This window comes from Cherax quadricarinatus, chromosome 1 (genome assembly GCF_038502225.1).
Source record: "Cherax quadricarinatus isolate ZL_2023a chromosome 1, ASM3850222v1, whole genome shotgun sequence".
Classification (NCBI taxonomy): Eukaryota; Metazoa; Arthropoda; class Malacostraca; order Decapoda; family Parastacidae; genus Cherax; species Cherax quadricarinatus.
In genome coordinates, this window is record NC_091292.1 from 14,877,869 (window position 1) to 14,898,108 (window position 20,240).

At 40.1% G+C, this 20,240-nt stretch overlaps 1 protein-coding gene across 1 annotated transcript in view; it reads left to right on the plus strand.

Moving 5' to 3' along the window:
• The first annotated feature begins 381 nt into the window (after positions 1–381).
• The window catches only part of LOC128687109 (epidermal retinol dehydrogenase 2), a 45,532-nt gene continuing 25,673 nt past the window's right edge, over positions 382–20,240 (plus strand). The window contains exon 1 of the mRNA XM_053774458.2: positions 382–522. The gene's annotated coding sequence lies outside the window, so the exon portion shown is untranslated. The remainder of the gene's footprint in view (positions 523–20,240) is intronic.

Genomic DNA, 20,240 nt, shown 5'->3' on the forward strand with positions numbered 1-20,240 from the left:
CCAATGTGTGATGGGATCCATAGCAATTGTACATTAATTCCTTTGTCCCTAATTTTTGAGTATCTATACCTGGCTTCCCCAATGAGCATGTTGTTGGAGTCATTATATGACGAGTGAACCACTACTTTGTATTTTAAAGAGTCGTTTAGACTGAAACTCAAAAGTACATTATATAATGGAAGTTACCCACGTACAGGCTGGGGTCAAGGACAGTAATGCCAAATGAGGTGTTGCTAGGCACTGGGAAAGTGTGGATAAATAAAGAACTTCCACCATCATCTTCAGTGAGGTACCTTTAGCCAAGAGCTATGCTGTATCCCCTCACTTACCCATCTAGTTTTAAATCAAGCCCAAATGTAGTGATGCCGCCTTGCGGTATGGCACTGTTGCATGTGGTGGGCATGATGGAGTGTGTGTTGGGGTGGGGGTAGAGGGAGGCTGCAGGCAGTAACAGTACAAAGCCTCAGTGTGTGAAAAGCTTCCCTACGCCCACCGTCACCGCTCGTCTCCCCTCAACCTCAGGTCAGTATTTCCAACACTACACTACTCCAGCAATATTCCCAGATACCTGTCTTAATATATCTCGTTATTATGCCCAGTGATAGAAGTGTGACATCAGAACCTCGTTTTAAGGCTTATTTGCTACCCCTTTCTCCTACCCTACCTTAGTCTCTGGGACTTACTTCACAGCGAGTCTCCGTCAGTATGTTCTTGTTTTATTCTCCACTCTTGTATCGAGCGGAGCAAAAGTTGAGAATTAACAAGGAATGAAATTGGTTAATGGGGTTTAAAGCCTCTCGACTATACGAGGGTCACTGAGGCTACGTCATTTATTCACCACAAGCCAAGAATACTGTTATCCTTAATAGCTCCTGGAAATAACTCAGTTTACCTTATTCCTAGTATATCTCCTTATTACTGTTAAAATAATAAGGTATTACAAGGACCCCAATGGAAATGTCACTTTGACTTTCTTGGGTTATCCTAGGTAATCTACACACATGCTGCTATGTATGAAAATTTATGTAACTTTATTTATGTGTACATGTACCCGAATAAACTTACTAAAATAGTGATTAAAGTCAATTCAGTGCGTATATGCTGCGACATACACATACAGGTTTATATATTCTCTTACGTGAGTAAAGTATTTTGCTTTTTGGGATTATCCTAGTTTAAAATATTTATACGTTATCAATACAGTATGTCTGTAACAATTAGATGTATTTCTGACGGTGCTCGTTCCAAGGCATCCCCTTCATTGCATAATCCTGGTCCTCTGTGCCTCAGTGCTCGCTATTGTAATAGCGCAGAGTGTGGCATAAGTTTGTTATGTAGTTAAATATTGGTACTGAAGATTTGAAGCGAATCAGAGGAGGTATACTCAAGTCATCATATGGATATTAATATCCCAGTTCCTTCGATAAAAATGGCATATTAGAACATACACAGCCCAACTCTAATTCAAACCTTCAATTAACACCAATATTTGTCAGGAAACAGGACAGGTATTTCCTGACACGGGTCTTAGTCATATGATGACCCGCAGCTGGAGCTTTTGGTCATCTGACCGAGGCCTTCCGCTGGCTTACCGGTCCATCTCTTTAAAAATAATGGTTATGATTATAACCATTACAAGTACTTATATTCTCAACTGAAGAGCCATTCTCGCCATTTTTTTATATATATTTTTAGTTTTTTCATATATATTATTTTTCAAATTTTCTGCAGTCCTACACGAAAAGATATTTAGATTTTTATTTTGTAAGACAGTCCAATTTGACAAAGTTGCTTACAGATTATTAAATTAGCAACCACACCAATTACAGAATTCTTCTAATTAAGATATACTAACATTTAGGGTTTGAAGCCGATCAGAAGCATCATTTAGTTATTACGTGGGAGGCAAATTGTGATGAATGGTTTGAAAAACCGACAAGTTGAAGATTGAGACACTTATGCAGCATATGGAAATCTTTATTCAGGAAACGTTTCGCCACACAGTGGCTTCATCAGTCCAATACAAAGAGGAAGGCGTAAGGAGAGGAGGAGTATGAGGTAATCAGTCCCTCAGCCTGGAGTCGATGTGTTCAGTCCATCAATCTTGTAGAATTTACAGCATAGGGCCGTAGACGTGGCTTATATACTGTAGTGAGGTGACTTGAAGCAGACGGAGGCGGGATCATAGTGGTACCATCCACTAGTCGAAGTAGGTCTTTGTCCAAAGGTTGGACAAGTGTTGAAGAATTCTTTGTAAGAAGATCCCATGATGCTGCAGTGTCTGACAGTTGTGATGAATGGTTTGAAAAACCGACAAGTAGAAGATTGAGACACTTATGCAGCAAATTGAAATTTAAGCAGCTCAAAATGAGCACTAAGCTGTTTTTTTTTTTTTTTTTTTTAATAAGGCCCATTGGGTACACTGCAAATTTCCAAGCGGGCGTTAACCAAGTCTTCAAATTGGCCTCAGAAAGCATTATGAAGTTCATTAAAGACAAATTTCAATTACACCGCTATGAAAATTCGAGGAAATAAAAACTGGATTGGAGTATAAAGCAAATCCCAATCACACAATAGAGAGAAAATCTAATGTGAATGACCTGGGATTGTCAGAGAATCTCACTTTCCAAGATCACAACAATGTCTCTACCTTAGCTAGGAGAAATGGCAGGATGAATAATGAGAACCTTCAAAACTAGGGATGCCAAGCCAATGATGATTCAGATCTCTTGTTCTCTCTAGACCGGAATATTGCTGTGACGAATGATTTTGAAAACCGACAAGTTGAATTGAGACACTTATGCAACATATGGGAATCTTTATTGAAGAAATGTTTCGCCACACAGTGGCTTCATCAGTCCAATACAAAGCAGAAAGGTGTAAGGAGAGGAGGAGTTTGAAGTAATCAGTCCCTCAGCCTGGAGTCGATGTGTTCAGTCCATCAGTCTTGTAGAATGTGCAGCATAGGGCCGTAGACGTGGCTTATGTACTGTAGTCAGGTGAGGCGAAGCAGGAGGAGGCGGGGTCATATTTTACACACAAAATGATTAAACCTGCACCTACACACCTGAATTTCACTCTCCGTCGTCACGGAATTAGGAGGTTAGGTTAGGTAATGTTCGTCAGGAAACAGGACAAGTGTTTCTTGACGCTGCTCTTAGATGATGAATCGCCGTTGGAGCTTTTGGTTTTCTGACCGAGGCCTTCCGCTGGCTTTCCGGTTTACCCCTTTAATTAAAAAATATAGTCAGTAATAACGATGCTATAGTAGTAATTAGGAGGTACCTTTCTTGAACATGTGAAGCTATGCCACTGAGGATTTTTGAAGTTCTTGTAGATATTGTAAGATGTCGGGAATAGGTTCAACTACTATGGTCATAGAGCATGTACAGATGCCAGTTACTCCAAGAATTTGGCCCTAGTTACCCTCTACAAGCGTTGAAAAATTGAAGCCGATCCGGTGAATCTTAGGTTAGGTTAGGTCAGGTTTCTCAGGAAACAGGACAAATTCCAACGAGTCTTGAGTTATGAGCGAAAGGAAAACGAGTAGTTTAAATGCTGAAAATAAAAAGAACAAGGAAAAATTCTGACAACCACTAAGTCCACCTTCGGGGATACCTACCTGGAGTCTACCTGGAGGGCATTACGGGGATCAACGCCCCCGCGGCCCGGTCCACGACCTGGCCTCCCGGTGGATCAGGACCTGATCAACGAGGCTGTTACTGCTGGCCGCACGCAATCCAACGTATGAACCACAGCCCTGCTGATCCGGCACCGTCTTTAGGTATCTGTCCAGCTCCCTCTTGAAGACAACCAGGGCTTTTCCCGTAATGCCCCTTATTGCTGGTAGAAGGCTGTTGAACAGTCTTGGGCCCCGGACACTTATTGTTTTCTCTTAGTGTACCAGTGACGCCCCTACTTTTCACTGGGGGTATGTTGCATCGCCTGCCAAGTCTTTTGCTTTCGTATGGAGTGATTGCTGTGTGCATATTAGGGACCAGTCCCTCCAGAATCTTCCAGGTGTAGATTATGATATATCTCTCTCGCCTGCGCTCTAGTGAGTACAAGTCAAGTGCTTCCAGGCACTCCCAGTAGTTAAGGTGTTTGATGGAACTTATACGTGCAGTAAAGGTTCTCTGTACATTCTCTAGCTCTGCAATTTCACCTGCCTTGAATGGGGATGTTAATGTACAGCAGTATTCCAGCCTAGAAAGAATAAGTGATTTAAAAAGGATCATCATTGGCATGGCATCTCTTGTCTTGAATGTTCTCAGTATCCATCCTATCAGTTTCCTAGAAGATGTGATAGTGGCATTGTTGTAGTCCTTGAAGGTGAGGTCTTCGGACATTACCACACCCAGGTCCTTCACATTACTTTTCCGCTCTATTGTGTGACTGGAGTTTGTAGTATACTCTGTCCTAGTTATTATTTCCTCCAGTTTTCCATAACGGAGTAGTTGGAATTTGTCTTCATTGAACATCATATTGTTCTCTGTTGCCCATTGGAAAACTTGGTTTATATCTCAATGGATGACACTCTCATGCAGATCCTAGTATCGTCTGCAAAAGATGATACAGTGCCTAATTAATACAAACTGTGCAGAAACCTTTTAAGTATGTGAAACAGTTTTTAAATATAATCCGATTAAAGCTTCCTTTAATATGAACTCTGAAGATGCATTTTAAGATAAATGAAAATAAGAAGGACGCCAATGGTATTTAAGTCCTTTGCGAATTGTATGAATAAACTAAGTTAAGTTATAAAATATCAAATTAATTTTAAATTGTAATTTAATGTTTTTCACTAAATACTTAATTTAATTTTTTTTGTTACAATATTATGTAATTTTTAATATTTAATGCGTGACACATTTATATGCATATGTCCAATATATTTTTATTATGTTTCACCGCTCATAGGATATACCCAGAGAGATGTATTTCTCTCGGTGTATATATATTGAGAGTTTAATCCTGTTTTAAGGAATAAAGTATTTATGTCTGGTGGTGAGGTTACCAAACAGTCCTGGTGATGCTCGTACAGTCGCTAGGCTTTAAATCTCATTAACCAACCAAGCATTACACCGCCCGATGTAACTCCCAAAATCGCATTAGTACTATTAATTACCATTTATTATTATTATTATTATTATTATTATTATTATTGTTGTTGTTGTATTTAAGGGAAGCATTAAGCTCGTGGGGATCACACATTATTATTTATTATTATTATAATCAAGGGGGAAGCGCTAAACCCGGAGGATTATACAGCGCCTGGGGGGGGGATGTGGAGGCATTCAGGCTTATTTCGGGGAACTGGAGCACAGATCCAATTCCCTAAATCAAGAGCCCCTCACCAACATCAAGGAACCTTCCTTGAGGGGTGGGGATCACACAACACCTGAGAAATTGGAAGCAATTAGGTTCAATTCCAGGAAGAGAAAAAGTCCGATTCCTTGGATCAAGATCCCACATCATAAGATCAAATTTGAGTTTATCATTGACTCATTTCCTGCTCGAGCCGCTTCAAGATGTTCTTCACTTCCGCTCACTGACTGTATAACACAAGAATTTGCTTTTTTCTAAATATAATAATAAAAAACTTCCTTCTGCTGAGAGACCTGTCGGTATTTCCTCAGTCATTCGTTTATTCTCTGTAGTCTCACTTCCCACATCCTGCAACTGGGAGTATAGATGCCTATTGCCAATAATTTTTAAAGTGGTGGACCAGTAAGCCAGTGGAAGGCCTCGGTCAGGTGACCAAAGCTCCAGCTGCGGGTCATCATGAGAGAAAGACCCGCGTCAGGAAACACTTGTCCAGTTTCTGACAAACCTTATACCTACCGCTCATAGGATGTATACCCTGAGAGATGTATTTCTCTCAGCGTATACATACTGAGAGTTTAATTCCTATTTTAAGAAATAAAGTATTCTTGTATGGTGGAGAAGAGGTTACCATACAGCCTTAGTGACCCTCGTACTGGAAATACAAATGCGTATTGTCGATAATGTTGAAGAAGATACTGGTACAAAACAAGCTTTTATCGTGACAATATTTCTGTGTAGAACTTTAGCAACTCATTGACTTAATAAAGCTCTACATAAAGGGACACATTGTCATAATAAAACTTGGTGTACACTTAGGTGTTTTTCTCATTCATCTGTGAAGATTTATACTGAGATGTATCAAGACACCAATGTCAGTAGATGCCTCTTACAAGTTCACGTTACAGTCTTGTATATTCTTTAGCACAGTTTATTTTTAACAGGAAGGTGGAGGTGTACTGGTGTATATTCACGGGGAAGCACTAAACCGTAGGGGCCATACAGCGACTGAGAAATGGGAGGTAAACAGGTTTTATCCAAGGAAGGAGATGATAACTAATTTGTTGGGTGAAGAGCCCTTCACCGGTATCAGGGCTGTTCCAAGAAGAATTTTTTTTTTCTTGAAGGCATTTTATCTTCTAATCCGAGGCTTTGGCTGCATCTTTCATTCTCTCTCTCTCGCTCTGTTTACAGCGTTACATAGTCTAAATACAGGTTTGCTATGCATATAGAATCTTTCTACCATACTTACTGACAAGTCTTGCTTCTCAAATGTTATATTCATGGGGAAAACTAAACCTGTAGGGGCCATACAGCGCCTGGGGAATGACAAGCTATCAGGCCTTATCCAAGATATTGGAGGACAGGTTATTCCTTGGATCAAGAGTCCTCCCTTGAGAAGTTACGGCCTTTTATACTCTTCTCTTCAATCAAGTCACTAGAGATTAGCTGCACTCTGATGGGATGATTCTGATCACCCGGAGGGTACATAGATAAGATCAAATTACTACAAGAATCTGTTTCTTGAAGAATGGTGGTTAGTAAGTTTATTTAGGCACACGTACACTTAAGTACAATTATCATGCATAGTGTAAATTACCTAGGATAACCCCCCCCCCACAAAAAAAAGTCAGTTGTGGTTGTGGTGACTGGTGGTGGTAGGTGTTCGGTAGTGACGGTTATCACCATGAGTAAGCTTTACCATAAACACAGAACTCTGGCACTTGCCGACCTTGACGAAAAAATATTAAGTACCTGTCAGACTTCCATGTTTCTACAAAGTATACTTTTGCTAGTAGCGACATGCAAGTCTGCGTAGCCATCACAGTCTGACTAATTTGGCACTTGTAAAAGGTAATGGCTCATTAGGTTAGGTAAGGTTTGTCAGGAAACAGGACAAATGTTTCCTGATACGGGTCTTAGTCATATGATTACCCGCAACTGGAGCTTTTGGTCATCCGACCGAGGCCTTCCGCTGGCTAAACGGTTCACACCTTTAAAAAATACAGTTATGATTGTAACCATAGGAGAGATTGCTCTAATGGCTCATAGGTTAGGTTAGGTAAGGTTCGTCAGGAAACAGGATAAGTGTTTCTTGGCGCGGGTTTTAGTAAGACGATGACCCGCCATTGGAGCTTTTGGTCATCTGATCGAGGCCTTTCACTGGCTTACCGGCCCACCCCTTTAAAAAATATGGTTGATGGCTCATTTTCTTCTCAAGAGACTAATTTTCAAAACTGAAAGCATCAGTTGCATGAGGTTCCATAATAGACGGTTCGACTGACAGGCAAAAGAACCTGAATTCAATCTCGGGTCTGGGTGAGACCTAAGTCACCTATCATCTACTACTCCTGTTTACCAACAAACAAATAGGTCGGCTGTTGTGGCTAACATCCTAGGAAAGGACCTCAGAACCCAACGGAAATAAGCCACATAACTTGGCTTTCTTCTGTTATCAGGGGTTAGGGGGTTGATAATCTGAATGAGGTTCTTATAAATGCACGATAAGCTACATTTAGCCTAATAATAGATATATCATAAGTGGAGCCTTATCTCGCGCTGAAGATAAAATTCTAGACCTTGACGCGAGGGAACAATTAATCTGTATAAACAGCACCAGTAACTGTAATTATGCTTCAGGCTTCACTGATGCTCATGGCATGGTTGCTGAATAATATTTAGATCGTTATAAGAAATTATTTATTATTATTAAATATTCGCCGGTATTCTCCCGGCCCGGGCCTTTTCCAAGTGGTGGCCCGGCCTTGGCTCCCTCTTTAGGGAGTGTCTGAGACCTAAGTCTCCCATGGGAGGAGGCACAAGTACCTCCTCATCTTTGGGACCAACTGTCCCCAGGCCTAGCCACAAGCTAGGCCTCTCTGGTCTGCCATCCCCGCCACAAGGGGGCAAATGGGAATGACAGTCTTATGAGCTAAAGGCTCGGGCTCAGGCACCTACCCTACCCTAGAAGGGTTAGGCATGGCGTCGATCGTTATAAGAAAGTTTGAGTATAAACTTTTTCGACAAAAGTATATTTTATTATTTTTGCAGGTTTAGTTTATACTATATATATATATATATATATATATATATATATATATATATATATATATATATATATATATATATATATATATATATATATATATATATATATATATATATATATATATATATATATATATATATATATATATATATATATATATATATATATATATATATATATATATGTGTCGTGCCGAATTTGTAAAACTGGTCAATTAGCAAGAACTCATTTAAAATTAAGTCCTTTCTGAAATTTTCTCTTACACGTTCAAAGATATATTTTTTTCATTAATGATGATGTAAAAATTTATAATTTTGCACCAAAAGGAACTTAGAAAACTTACCTAACCTTATTATAACAAGAACAATTTATTTTAGCCTAACCTAACTAAATATATTTTAGATTTGTTTACAATAATTTAATACTAAACAAACACAGTGAAATATATTTTTTTTCGTTAGGTTCAGAATGATTTTGGCGAAATTATTGCATACACAAATTTTCACTTGTCCTATATGGCAAGATGAGCGTTGCTATTTAAGCCAAGATCGCAAGTTCTGCCTATTCGACACGACATATATATATATATATATATATATATATATATATATATATATATATATATATATATAATATGCTAAAAATAACATTGTTATTTTGTCAATGGTTAGGGAGCTAGTAATTTTGTGTTCGAGTGTTAATTTTTTTTTTTTTATATTTTATTAATAAAATCCATACAACAAATATAAATCAAAATGAGAAAGCGTTACCAGGACTGCTATCCAACAAACAATATTACATACACACATCAGTATTCTGTGTAAAAGCAAAACCCCTTCCCAATTCCTAGGATACAGACCAAGACGTATAATATCAACAAAACATAATGGAGCTACCCTGCAAAACAAAGCTATACCGTGGTTACACACAAAAAAAATATCCACGATATGTAAAAATCTGTGTCTGCATAATACACTGGAAATAATCGTACTGCTTACAATAATGCATGGCATAAACAATAGAATTACAACTGACGTAATACACAGAAACTTTTACTATGGTTATCCTACGCAGTCGTCCATCAACCCCCCCTCCCCCCCCGGCAGGATCCCACTTCACCCCACCAATTTATTCCCTACTACCAAATGTGCTTTCTACCGATCCATACCTTGTAACAAAAGTGGAATAGTCAATATCATCAGTAAGATATCGAGAGGCATGTAATATACAGTACTTGGCACAATAATGGACCACTCAAGAAGACCGCATCATATAAATTATAGCACAACATAGGAAAGAAGTGTTTTTTGAAACAAACATATTAAGACTATTACCCACTTAAAACTTCTTCCAATAATTAAAACACAAATCTTCCAGCACACACTTTACGACTCGCAGGTCGCATTACATACATTGCTGTGATTCTTATGTACTTAGTAAAACCAGTACTAACAGGTGCACACAGAATACATCTCAAAAACAATTGCATTACAAAACTCCAAATAATTCACGCTATATGCAACTAACACCAACCTGGGAAATTAGAAATTTTTGTAAAACATAAACATTAAACACGGCGTAGCCTCTGTTGGTGACTTAGTGGTTTAGCATGACTCAGCATAAGAAAACCATACCGTGGTTCTGAGTACCACTCCACCCCCCTTTCTCAGACTATGATACTCAATCACGCCAGCAAGACACTATACCCCAGACCACACAAGGTTCCCTTCCTTCACCCTACATTACACCCAGATTCACCATACACACCAAATAAAACATACAGTCCAGACGCCAAAAAAACTAACTCTTTTCTCCCCCCCCCCGGGAGACCAACCCCTAGGCTCCACCAAGGGATTATACCTACCCCCACCTCATTACTCCCGTAACGTTTCCATCGTTAGATTCCTATACCCCAACGAAAAAGCTCCCTCCCAGCATTGCCCATATACCTCTCTATTCCTACATTTCGTCCTATAAACATGACACATCAGCGCCTTGACACGCATCGCACCCCTAAGCCCCTGCATACCCCATGACACATAAATAGTCAAGTACCAAATATGACACAGAACTTCGTACAGCATCCGAGCAATCTCCCATTTCAAGACTCAAAATTCTAAGCATCAACAAACCCCCCCCTCCCACTCGTCAGAGAACACCCTTGAACCAATCCCTAACCTTATGTAAACTGTCACAAAAGTATACGACATGAAACGCCGTTTCCGGCCACCCACACCATGCACAGGTCTGATCCTGGGTCATTCCCATAATGTACAATTGTGCCTTGGACGCCAAAATCCCGTGGAGGAATCGGTAACCAGTTTCCCTAACCCGTGGTTGTAAGCGCAATTTCTTGAACCCCTGCCATATAGTCTTCCAATGATATCCTGGGAAAACCTCAGCACCGATGACTTCTGCCGATGTTATACCTATATTATCTTGTTTACCTGCCTTAACTCTCACAGGGTTTTGCACCATCAATAAGTGCCGTAACATTGCTTCGCACCTTGTGAGGTCCTTCCCCACCCACCATCGTCGAACCTCCCTCATCACTGCATCAACTCAAGCTCCCCTGACCCCACCCCTTGTTAGGAATTCCTGTCGTACATATATGCCCATTAGACGACTGTGTAGTGGTATTAGCCCCAAACCTCCCCGAGTTACGTGCGTCATAACTATGTCTTTCCCTAACCAATGCCTACGGTAACCCCATATGAAATCCAAAGCCTTCCTCTGTAACCGCAACACATCGTCCATCATCAATGGATAGACCGCTGAAACAAACCATAATTTACTATACACCAGTACATTGACAACTATTACTCTTTGGTGTAATGTTACATCACCTGGTCTCCATCCCGCCATCCTACGAATTGCAGCTGTAACTACAATGGATGAATTAAATGCACGCGCCGCCTGTTCGTCATTGCAAAAATGCACACCACAGATCTTTATCCACTCAACGGTTCTCCACCCATACTCCGTACCTAACGTCCCGCCCACCCAGGACCCCACCTCCAAAAGTTTGGATTTTTCTCTATTAATGCGCATGGAAGACGCATCGCTAAAAAACCTTATAACCTTATTTATGAACGCTAAACCATTCCTACTATGCACCAAGATGGTGGTATCGTCCACATAACCTAAAATTTCTACTGCTTCTTCCTGTGCACAATCCTCCCCCCCTACCCCACCCATTACCAATCTATAAAAGGGGTCCTGCAAACAGGCAAACAAAAGCTGCGAGAGGGGACACCCCTGCCGCAGCCCCCACCCCATGCCTATCGCGGACCCCACCCTCCCATTGACCTGGACTCGTACCTGTGCCTCCGTATATAACATACGTACCCACGCTATTTCTTCCCCGAAACCCTGCTTCAATAATATAGCTAATAATGTTTCCCTATCCACATTGTCAAAAGCCTTTTCCCAATCCAATCCTACGACTCCGCCTCCACTACAATCTTTCACGAAACTTTTGAGGCGTCGATGACCATTTCTCATAGATCGGCCAGGAATCCCGTATTGCCTTCCCATATTACCTTGTCCAAAACTCGTTTCATCCGGTTTGCCAAAATACGCGCAAAAATCTTATAATCCGCCCCCATCAATATGATGGGCCTATATGCCTCCAAAGATTCACAGACCTCAGCCTTTGGTACCAATACTACAACACCCAGCCCCGCTTCACCGCCCATGCTACCTCTAGTTTTCATTGAATTGTAAAGTCGAACCAACATGTGTTTTAACAGTTCCCAATGAACTACATAAAAATCACCTGGTATCCCATCCCAACCAGGTGATTTCCTCAGTGCCTGTCCCTGAACAGCCTTGGAAACCTCCTTCTCCGATATACAGCCCTCCATGTCCTCTCGATCCACGTCTCTCAAATTTGCCACTATGCCACGCAGTAAAGCTTCCCTCGCCTCTCGATTCCCCTCTCTACCCTTCCATTTTCTCTCAAACCATTGGTCTGCATAGGTCCCTATGCTCTCAGTAGTAACTAGCCTTTGTCCTTTATGATAACCACCCAAGTCATCACCGACCACTACTGACAAAACTGTCGTCGCCATACGTCGCATTCTGAAACTACCCAGAACCCGAACAGAGGGTTTATCCCCCCAAAGCACCTCCTCAATCCCCAGCTCGCACCCTCAAAGCCTGAAATTTATCATTCTGAATTTCCCGTAATTGACTATGTAGACACTCTATTTCCGCTAGGTCATACCTCCCGCCTGTACCATAACAATCCCGCAGCTGTCCCTCTAAATACTTTTGCTTCCCATATCTATAACACGCCTCCTCCTTCCCTAACCGTCTATAAAAACCCTGTATTGCATGTTTCGCCTTTGAATGCCACCACTCTACAACATCCTCTATCCCATTCCCGTTATTCCAGAAGTCAACCCACCATAACCTGAAAGCTTCCACAGCATCGACTCCTTGCAACAAGCTGACATTTAATTTCCAATAACTAGTAAATACACGGATAGCGCCCTCCCACTCGAGTGTTACCAGAACACTACGGTGATCTGAGAAACCCAGATCAACACAATCGACCCTGCCACTACGGATTAAGTTGGTGATATAAACCCTGTCCAACCGTGCAGCGTAACCCCTTCTACAAAACGTATGTTCCACATTCCACCCGTCGCTACCCACAACATCCACTACACCAATCGCCTGCAATACCTCACATAAAACCCTTAAATTACACCCCCCACCACGCGGTTCGACATCTTTTTCCCGGATCACACAATTCCAATCACCTGCCATGACAGAAACTAAGGGTAGACTTCTGAGAAAATAAACCAAAACATCACGTACAAAATCCTCTTTTACTCGTCGATTTGTTGTCGCTGGCATATATACTCCCACGAAACCCACCTGAATGTTCCCCCACGAACCCACCACACGCACAACCCGGCCCCCTCCGCCCCACTCCCATGCTACAAGCTTAAAAGGGCTGGTCTCCCTTATGCCTATCACAACCCCACCTTTGAGATTATCCGAATTTCCCGCATAGCACTTATACCCTTGCACACGTAATTCACTACCACACCGAAAATTGTGTTCCTGTATAAAAAAAACGTCAACATTCATACGTCTGAGCGATACCTCTACCCAACGTCTCTTGACCTCTGCTCTGAGGCCATTGACATTCATTGTTATACACTTGAACTCTCTGGTTAAGTTTTCTCATTTCGTTTTCCCATCACCTTTATACCTGACTTGGACTTGCCACTGCTGCACCTGCCTGTTTTCCCCACACTCCCACTTAACTTCTCTAAGGGGGGTCCCTTAACTCCCTTGGCTACATCAGCCCACACCATTTTACCAGACCTTTGACCCGGTGTTAAGACATTGTCCTCCACATGTGTACTGGGCCTCTTACGTGACACTCCCTCATAGTCCATAAGCCCATCGCTGTCTGTTCTATGTACCTCGACATCCGTCACCACCACAGATGTAAAAGTCGTGCGCCTTTCCTCACTGCCCACACGTCCCGCTAGACCATGGTCAACCACAGGCGACACCGCTAATGTAGGCGGTAAACCCTCTGTCGCCGGGCTATCGAGGATCCTCTGTAAGTCTTCAAAACTGGGAAATATCAATGGCATTTGTGCCTCCTCTTCCACCGGAGGTGACGCACTGTCCACGCACCCAATCGCCTCGATCTCCGACGCTGGTGGTAGCGTCGAGACGATCCCCTCTGCAGCATCCACTGCTTCACTCCACTTTACATCCTCTGGTAAAACCTGCAGCACGTCGTCCACCATTGTGGGCTTCTGATGGCCCAGCTCATCCTCCTCCATCGTATCTTTGGATGCAGTGTCTGTCAGGTCCGACTGTTGTTTCCCTCGTCGGTGCTCACAAGACGCCGCCATATGACCCGTTGCACCACACAGGCAGCACGTCTGAACCTGGCCCGGGTAGGTTACGCAGACCTGCGTCTGAAAATCCTCCAACATGACAAACGAGAGAATTGGATGTCTCAATGTTATTTTCATAGAAAAAGAACCTGCGAGCATACCAGCATAAAAACCCTGGGACCAACGCCCAATTTGGACAGCTTGTACGGTGCCATAGCGCCCAAAAGTCCGACGGATGTCCACCTCGTCTGCCTCAAATGGGATATTACGTAGACGAACCCACGTATAACTTGCCAATACATCACGCAGGCGCACCTCCAGATTAGCGTTGATGACAATCCGTTTTTCTTGAAAGGCATCCACAACACTCACATACGCAGCAGACGACACAAATTTCACAAAAATTCTCGCGTTGCCGTTCAAAGAAATCCCATATAAATCCTCACGTGGGATTCCATATGTATCTCTTATCACAAGAGGCAGAATGACGTCAGCGGTGTCCTGGTATATTGCACCTTTCAACAATTCCACACAGACAGTGTTGACTCTTTTTCTGCGCTCCGCCATCTTGAGAAAACAAAACTTCTCAATATAGACACCAGAGGGCACCAGCCGCACGCTCTGCGTCCGCCCTCACCAACAGCTGGGTGAGAACTGCTGAGTGTTAATTATATAAAATTTTGTAGGTTAGGATTTAAGGAATTTAGCAGATTGCCGGATGTCACCAGATCATCACAGCTATTTATTATTATTATTATTATTATGAGGAAGTGCTAACCCATAACCATCATACAGCGCCTAGGGAATGGGAGGCATTCAGATTCGATCCATTGAACAAAAGGACAAATCCAATTCCCTAGCTCAAGAGCTCCTCACCAGCATCAAGTAATTCCCTTGATGGGTTACCCTCCATCCTAGAGTCTAGGCATCCTAGGCGGGATGCACTAACTTGAACTCCTGGCGACTGTAACTTCATCACTGGTGACTGTGGTCACTAGTAGTTCATATCTTGAAGGGTCACTATTAGTTCATTTCTTGCATGGGTTCTCATGTTTTCTCCTTTTTTTTTATGACCTGTGGCAGAAGTACTATGGTGCCAGCTAGAATGTCATTATCCAGGGACCAGGTGATATACTTGCTGAACAGTCCCTTTGTAACTTCCGTAATTAATGCATAGGTATAAAATATGAGGGACAAATTCTTGAGCACATCATTTCTTAAATTTAAAGCATGAGTAAAGTTGTTTATTCAACTTTATGGACCGTGAGGCTAGCACTATATGTACATGTCCGGGTTGCTGCTTCACACATTGCTGTACCCCCAAAATCCAGTTGAATTGGTGTCAGCATGGTAGTTGCATAGCGGCCCAATATTCTGCCTTGACAACAAGATAGCAGAGGGAGTTGCCAACACAGTGGGTCTGACTGCTACAGTAATTACCATTATCTTCACAATGACGCAGCGATACCTTTGCTGTGGACTGGTGTGAAATAATTACTTCGTGGTACTTCAGGATATGTGTAAGACAATAAGTTAGAAACTCAGCACCTATAAACACGCGGCATGGGGCAGAGACTGCCTGGACCTTCCCGTGGAGCCGGCTCCATGGGAAAGTCCAGGCCGTCCGCTTCCTTGTGGGTATTCATAGGTTCTAATCTATAGCCTTACACATACAATAAAACTGACAGTGACCTGGATTATCTTAAGTTCATTACATTTCCCTGAGGTACGTTTATTGTCTTCTCTGAGGATGAGGGTCCCCAGTCCAGCTATAGAGGTGGTACTTCCCTATATTTTTCATGCACTTGCCAGGGAGGTATACCATCTTTTAGGGGTGAAGGAGAACAGGATGTGAGTGTGGGGGAGGTGCGTGAGGCATTACGTAGAATGAAAGTGGGTAAAGCAGCTGGAACTGATGGGATCATGACAGAAATGGTAAAAGCAGGGGGAAGGGGGTATAGTGTTGGAATGGTTGGTATTTTTGTTTAATAAATGTATGAAAGAGGGGAAGGTACCTAGGGATTGGCGGAGAGCATGTATAGTCCCTTTGTATAAAGGGAAGGGGGACAAAAGAGATTGTAAAAATTATAGAGGAATAAGTGTACTGAGTATACCAGGAAAAGTGTATGGTAGGGTTATAATTGAAAGAATTAGAGGTAAGATAGAATGTAGGATTGCGGATGAGCAAGGAGGTTTTAGAGTGGGTAGGGGATGTGTAGATCAAGTGTTTACATTGAAGCATATATGTGAGCAGTATTTAGACAAAGGTAGGGAAGTTTTTATTGCATTTATGGATTTAGAAAAGGCATATGATAGAGTGGATAGGGAAGCAATGTGGCAGATGTTGCAAGTACGTATATGGAATAGGTGGTAAGTTACTAAATGCTGTAAAGAGTTTTTATGAGGATAGTGAGGCTCAGGTTATGGTGTGTAGAAGAGAGGGAGGCTACTTCCCGGTAAAAGTAGTTCTTAGATGTGTAATGTCACCATGGTTGTTTAATATATTTATAGATGGGGTTGTAAAAGAAGTAAATGCTAGGGTGTTCGGGAGAGGGGTGGGATTAAATTATGGGGAATCAAATACAAAATGGGAATTGACACAGTTGCTTTTTGCTGATGATACTGTGCTTATGGGAGATTCTATAGAAAAATTGCAAAGGTTAGTGGATGAGTTTGGGAGTGTGTGTAAAGGTAGAAAGTTGAAAGTGAACATAGAAAAGAGTAAGGTGATGAGGGTAACAAATGATTTAGATGAAGAAATATTAGATATCAAATTGGGGAGGAGGAGTATGAAAGAAGTGAATGTTTTCAGATACTTGGGAGTTCACGTGTCGGCGGATGGATTTATGAAGGATGAGGTTAATCATAGAACTGATGAGGGAAAAAAGGTGAATGGTGCATTGAGGTATATGAGGAGACTAAAAACGTTATCTATGGAGGCAAAGAAGGGAATCTAAGAAATTATAGTTGTACCAGCACTCTTATGTGGGTGTGAAGCTTGGGTTGTGAATGCAGCAGCGAGGAGGCGGTTGGAAGTCTTGTCTAAGGGCAATGTGTGGTGTAAATATTATGCAGAAAATTCGGAGTGTGGAAATTAGGAGAAGGTGTGGAGTTAATAAAAGTATTAGTCAGAGGGCTGAAGAGGGGTTGTTGAGGTGGTTTGGTCATTTAGAGAGAATGGATCAATGTAGAATGACATGGAGAGCATTTAAATCTGTAGGGGAAGGAAGCCGGGGTAGGGGTCGTCCTCGAAAAGGTTGGAAGGAAGGGGTAAGGGAGGTTTTGTGGGCGAGGGGCTTAGACTTCCAGCAGGCGTGCGTGAGCGTGTTTGATAGGAGTGAATGGAGACGAATGGTATTTGGGACCTGACGATCTGTTGGAGTGTGAGCAGGGTAATATTTAGTGAAGCGATTCAGGGAAACCGGTTATTTTTATATAGCCGGACTTGAGTCCTGGAAATGATAAGTACAATGCCTGCACTTTAAAGGAGGGGTTCGGGATATTGGCAGTTTGGAGGGATATGTTGTGTATCTTTATACGTATATACTTCTAAACTGTTGTGTTTTGAGCACATCTGCAAAAACCTTATGTGTGATTACGTGTGAGTGAGGTGAATTAGGTCAATTAGCAAGAACTCATTTAAAATTAAGTCCTTTCTAAAATTTTCTCTTATACGTTTAAAGATATATTTTTTTCATTAATGTTGAATGATGAAAGTATTTTCTTTTTGGGGATTTTCTTTCTTTTTGGGTCACCCTGCCTCGGTGGGAGACGGCCGACTTGTTAAAAAAATATGTATGTATGTATATATATATATATATATATATATATATATATATATATATATATATATATATATATATATATATATATATATATATATATATATATACATACATACATACATACATACATACATACATACATATATATATATATATATATATATATATATATATATATATATATATATATATATATATATATATGTATATATATATATGTCGTGCCGAATATGTAAAACTGGTCAATTAGAAAGAACTCATTTAAAATTAAGTCTTTTCTAAAATTTTCTCTTATACGTTTAAAGATATATTTTTGTCATTAATGTTAATGTAAAAATTTTTAATTTTGCACCAAAAGATTCTTAGAAAACTTACCTAACCTTATTATAACAAGAACAATTTATTTTAGCCTAACCCAACTAAATATATTTTAGATTTGTTTACAATAATTTAATGCTAAACAAACACAGTGAAATATATTTTTTTCGTTAGGTTCAGAATGATTTTGGGGAAATTATTGCATACACAAATTTTGACTTGTCCTATATGGCAAGATGAGCGTTGCTATTTAAGCTAAGATCGCAAGTTTTACACATTCGGCACGACATATATATATATATATATATATATATATATATATATATATATATATATATATATATATATATATATATATATATATATATATATATATATGTGTGTGTGTGTGTGTGTGTGTGTGTGTGTGTGTGTGTGTGTGTGTGTGTGTGTGTGTGTCGTGCCGAATATGTAAAACTGGTCAATTAGAAAGAACTCATTTAAAATTAAGTCCTTTCTAAAATTTTCTCTTATACGTTTAAAGATATATTTTTTTCATTAATGCTGATGTAAAAATTTATAATCTTGCACCAAAAGGAACTTAGAAAACTTACCTAACCTTATTATAACAAGAACAATTTATTTTAGCCTAACCCAACTAAATATATTTTAGATTTGTTTACAATAATTTAATACTAAACAAACACAGTTAAATATATTTTTTTCGTTGTGTTCAGAATGATTTTGGCGAAATTTATGCATACACAAATTTTGACTTGTCCTATATGGCAAGATGAGCATTGCTTTTTAAGCCAAGATCGCAAGTTCTGCCTATTCGGCACGACATATATATATATATATATATATATATATATATATATATATATATATATATATATATATATATATATATATATATATATATATATATATATATATATATATATATATATATATATATATATATATATATATATATATATATATATATATATATATGCAAAACAGCCACTGTGAAAGAATTGAGAAATTCCCAGCGCTTTCGTGACTACTCACATTATCAAGGAACTATGAAAGTAAAGCATCCAAGGAAGGTATATAAGGGGTCTGGCCAGCACCTCACTATCAGATCCCACAACAGTAAAACACCTTATGCGCGCCGGCCCAACTGGACAGGTCCTTCACACAACCCACCAACAAACTATTCTACCCAAGAAAATTTTAAAAATTATTATTTATCCAGTGTATTATTAAATTCTTCCCAAATTCTATTAATAATAAATGGATCTAATTTATATAAACCAAAGGAAATATTCATATTATTATCAAAACTGCTTTTTATGAAACAAGATTCAATTATATTCCTGTCGACCATGGACTTGCTTGATACTACTTTCTCAACTTTTTGAAAATCAATTGGATGGTTAAAATCTCTTACATGAATAACTAGAGCATTGGAATCTTGTCCAGTTCTAATGCTATATTTATGTTGTTTTAATCTTAGTTCGAGATTTTTACCAGTTTGACCGTAATAAACTTTATCGCAAATTTCACAAGGAATCTTATAGACACATCCATCAGCATTTTGGGGGGAATTCTTTATCAAAAGTTTTTTTTTACTGTATCAAGATTTTTGAATACACCTTTAATATTAAAAGTCTTAAGAAGAGAAGGCATATCAACCAAGTTTTCATGGTACCTGGAGTTTACCTGGAGAGGTAAGGGAGAACCAACATATTTCTAGTTGAATGAGGCTGGTTGTCCCTTTTTGGATTGTAAAAAGTATTTCTAGCAACTTTAAAAGATTTATCAATTACATTTCTTGGGTATTTTAAATCATTACCTATTTCATAAATTTTGGATATTTCCTCATCTATGAACTCAGGACTACAAATTCGTAAAGCTCTCAAA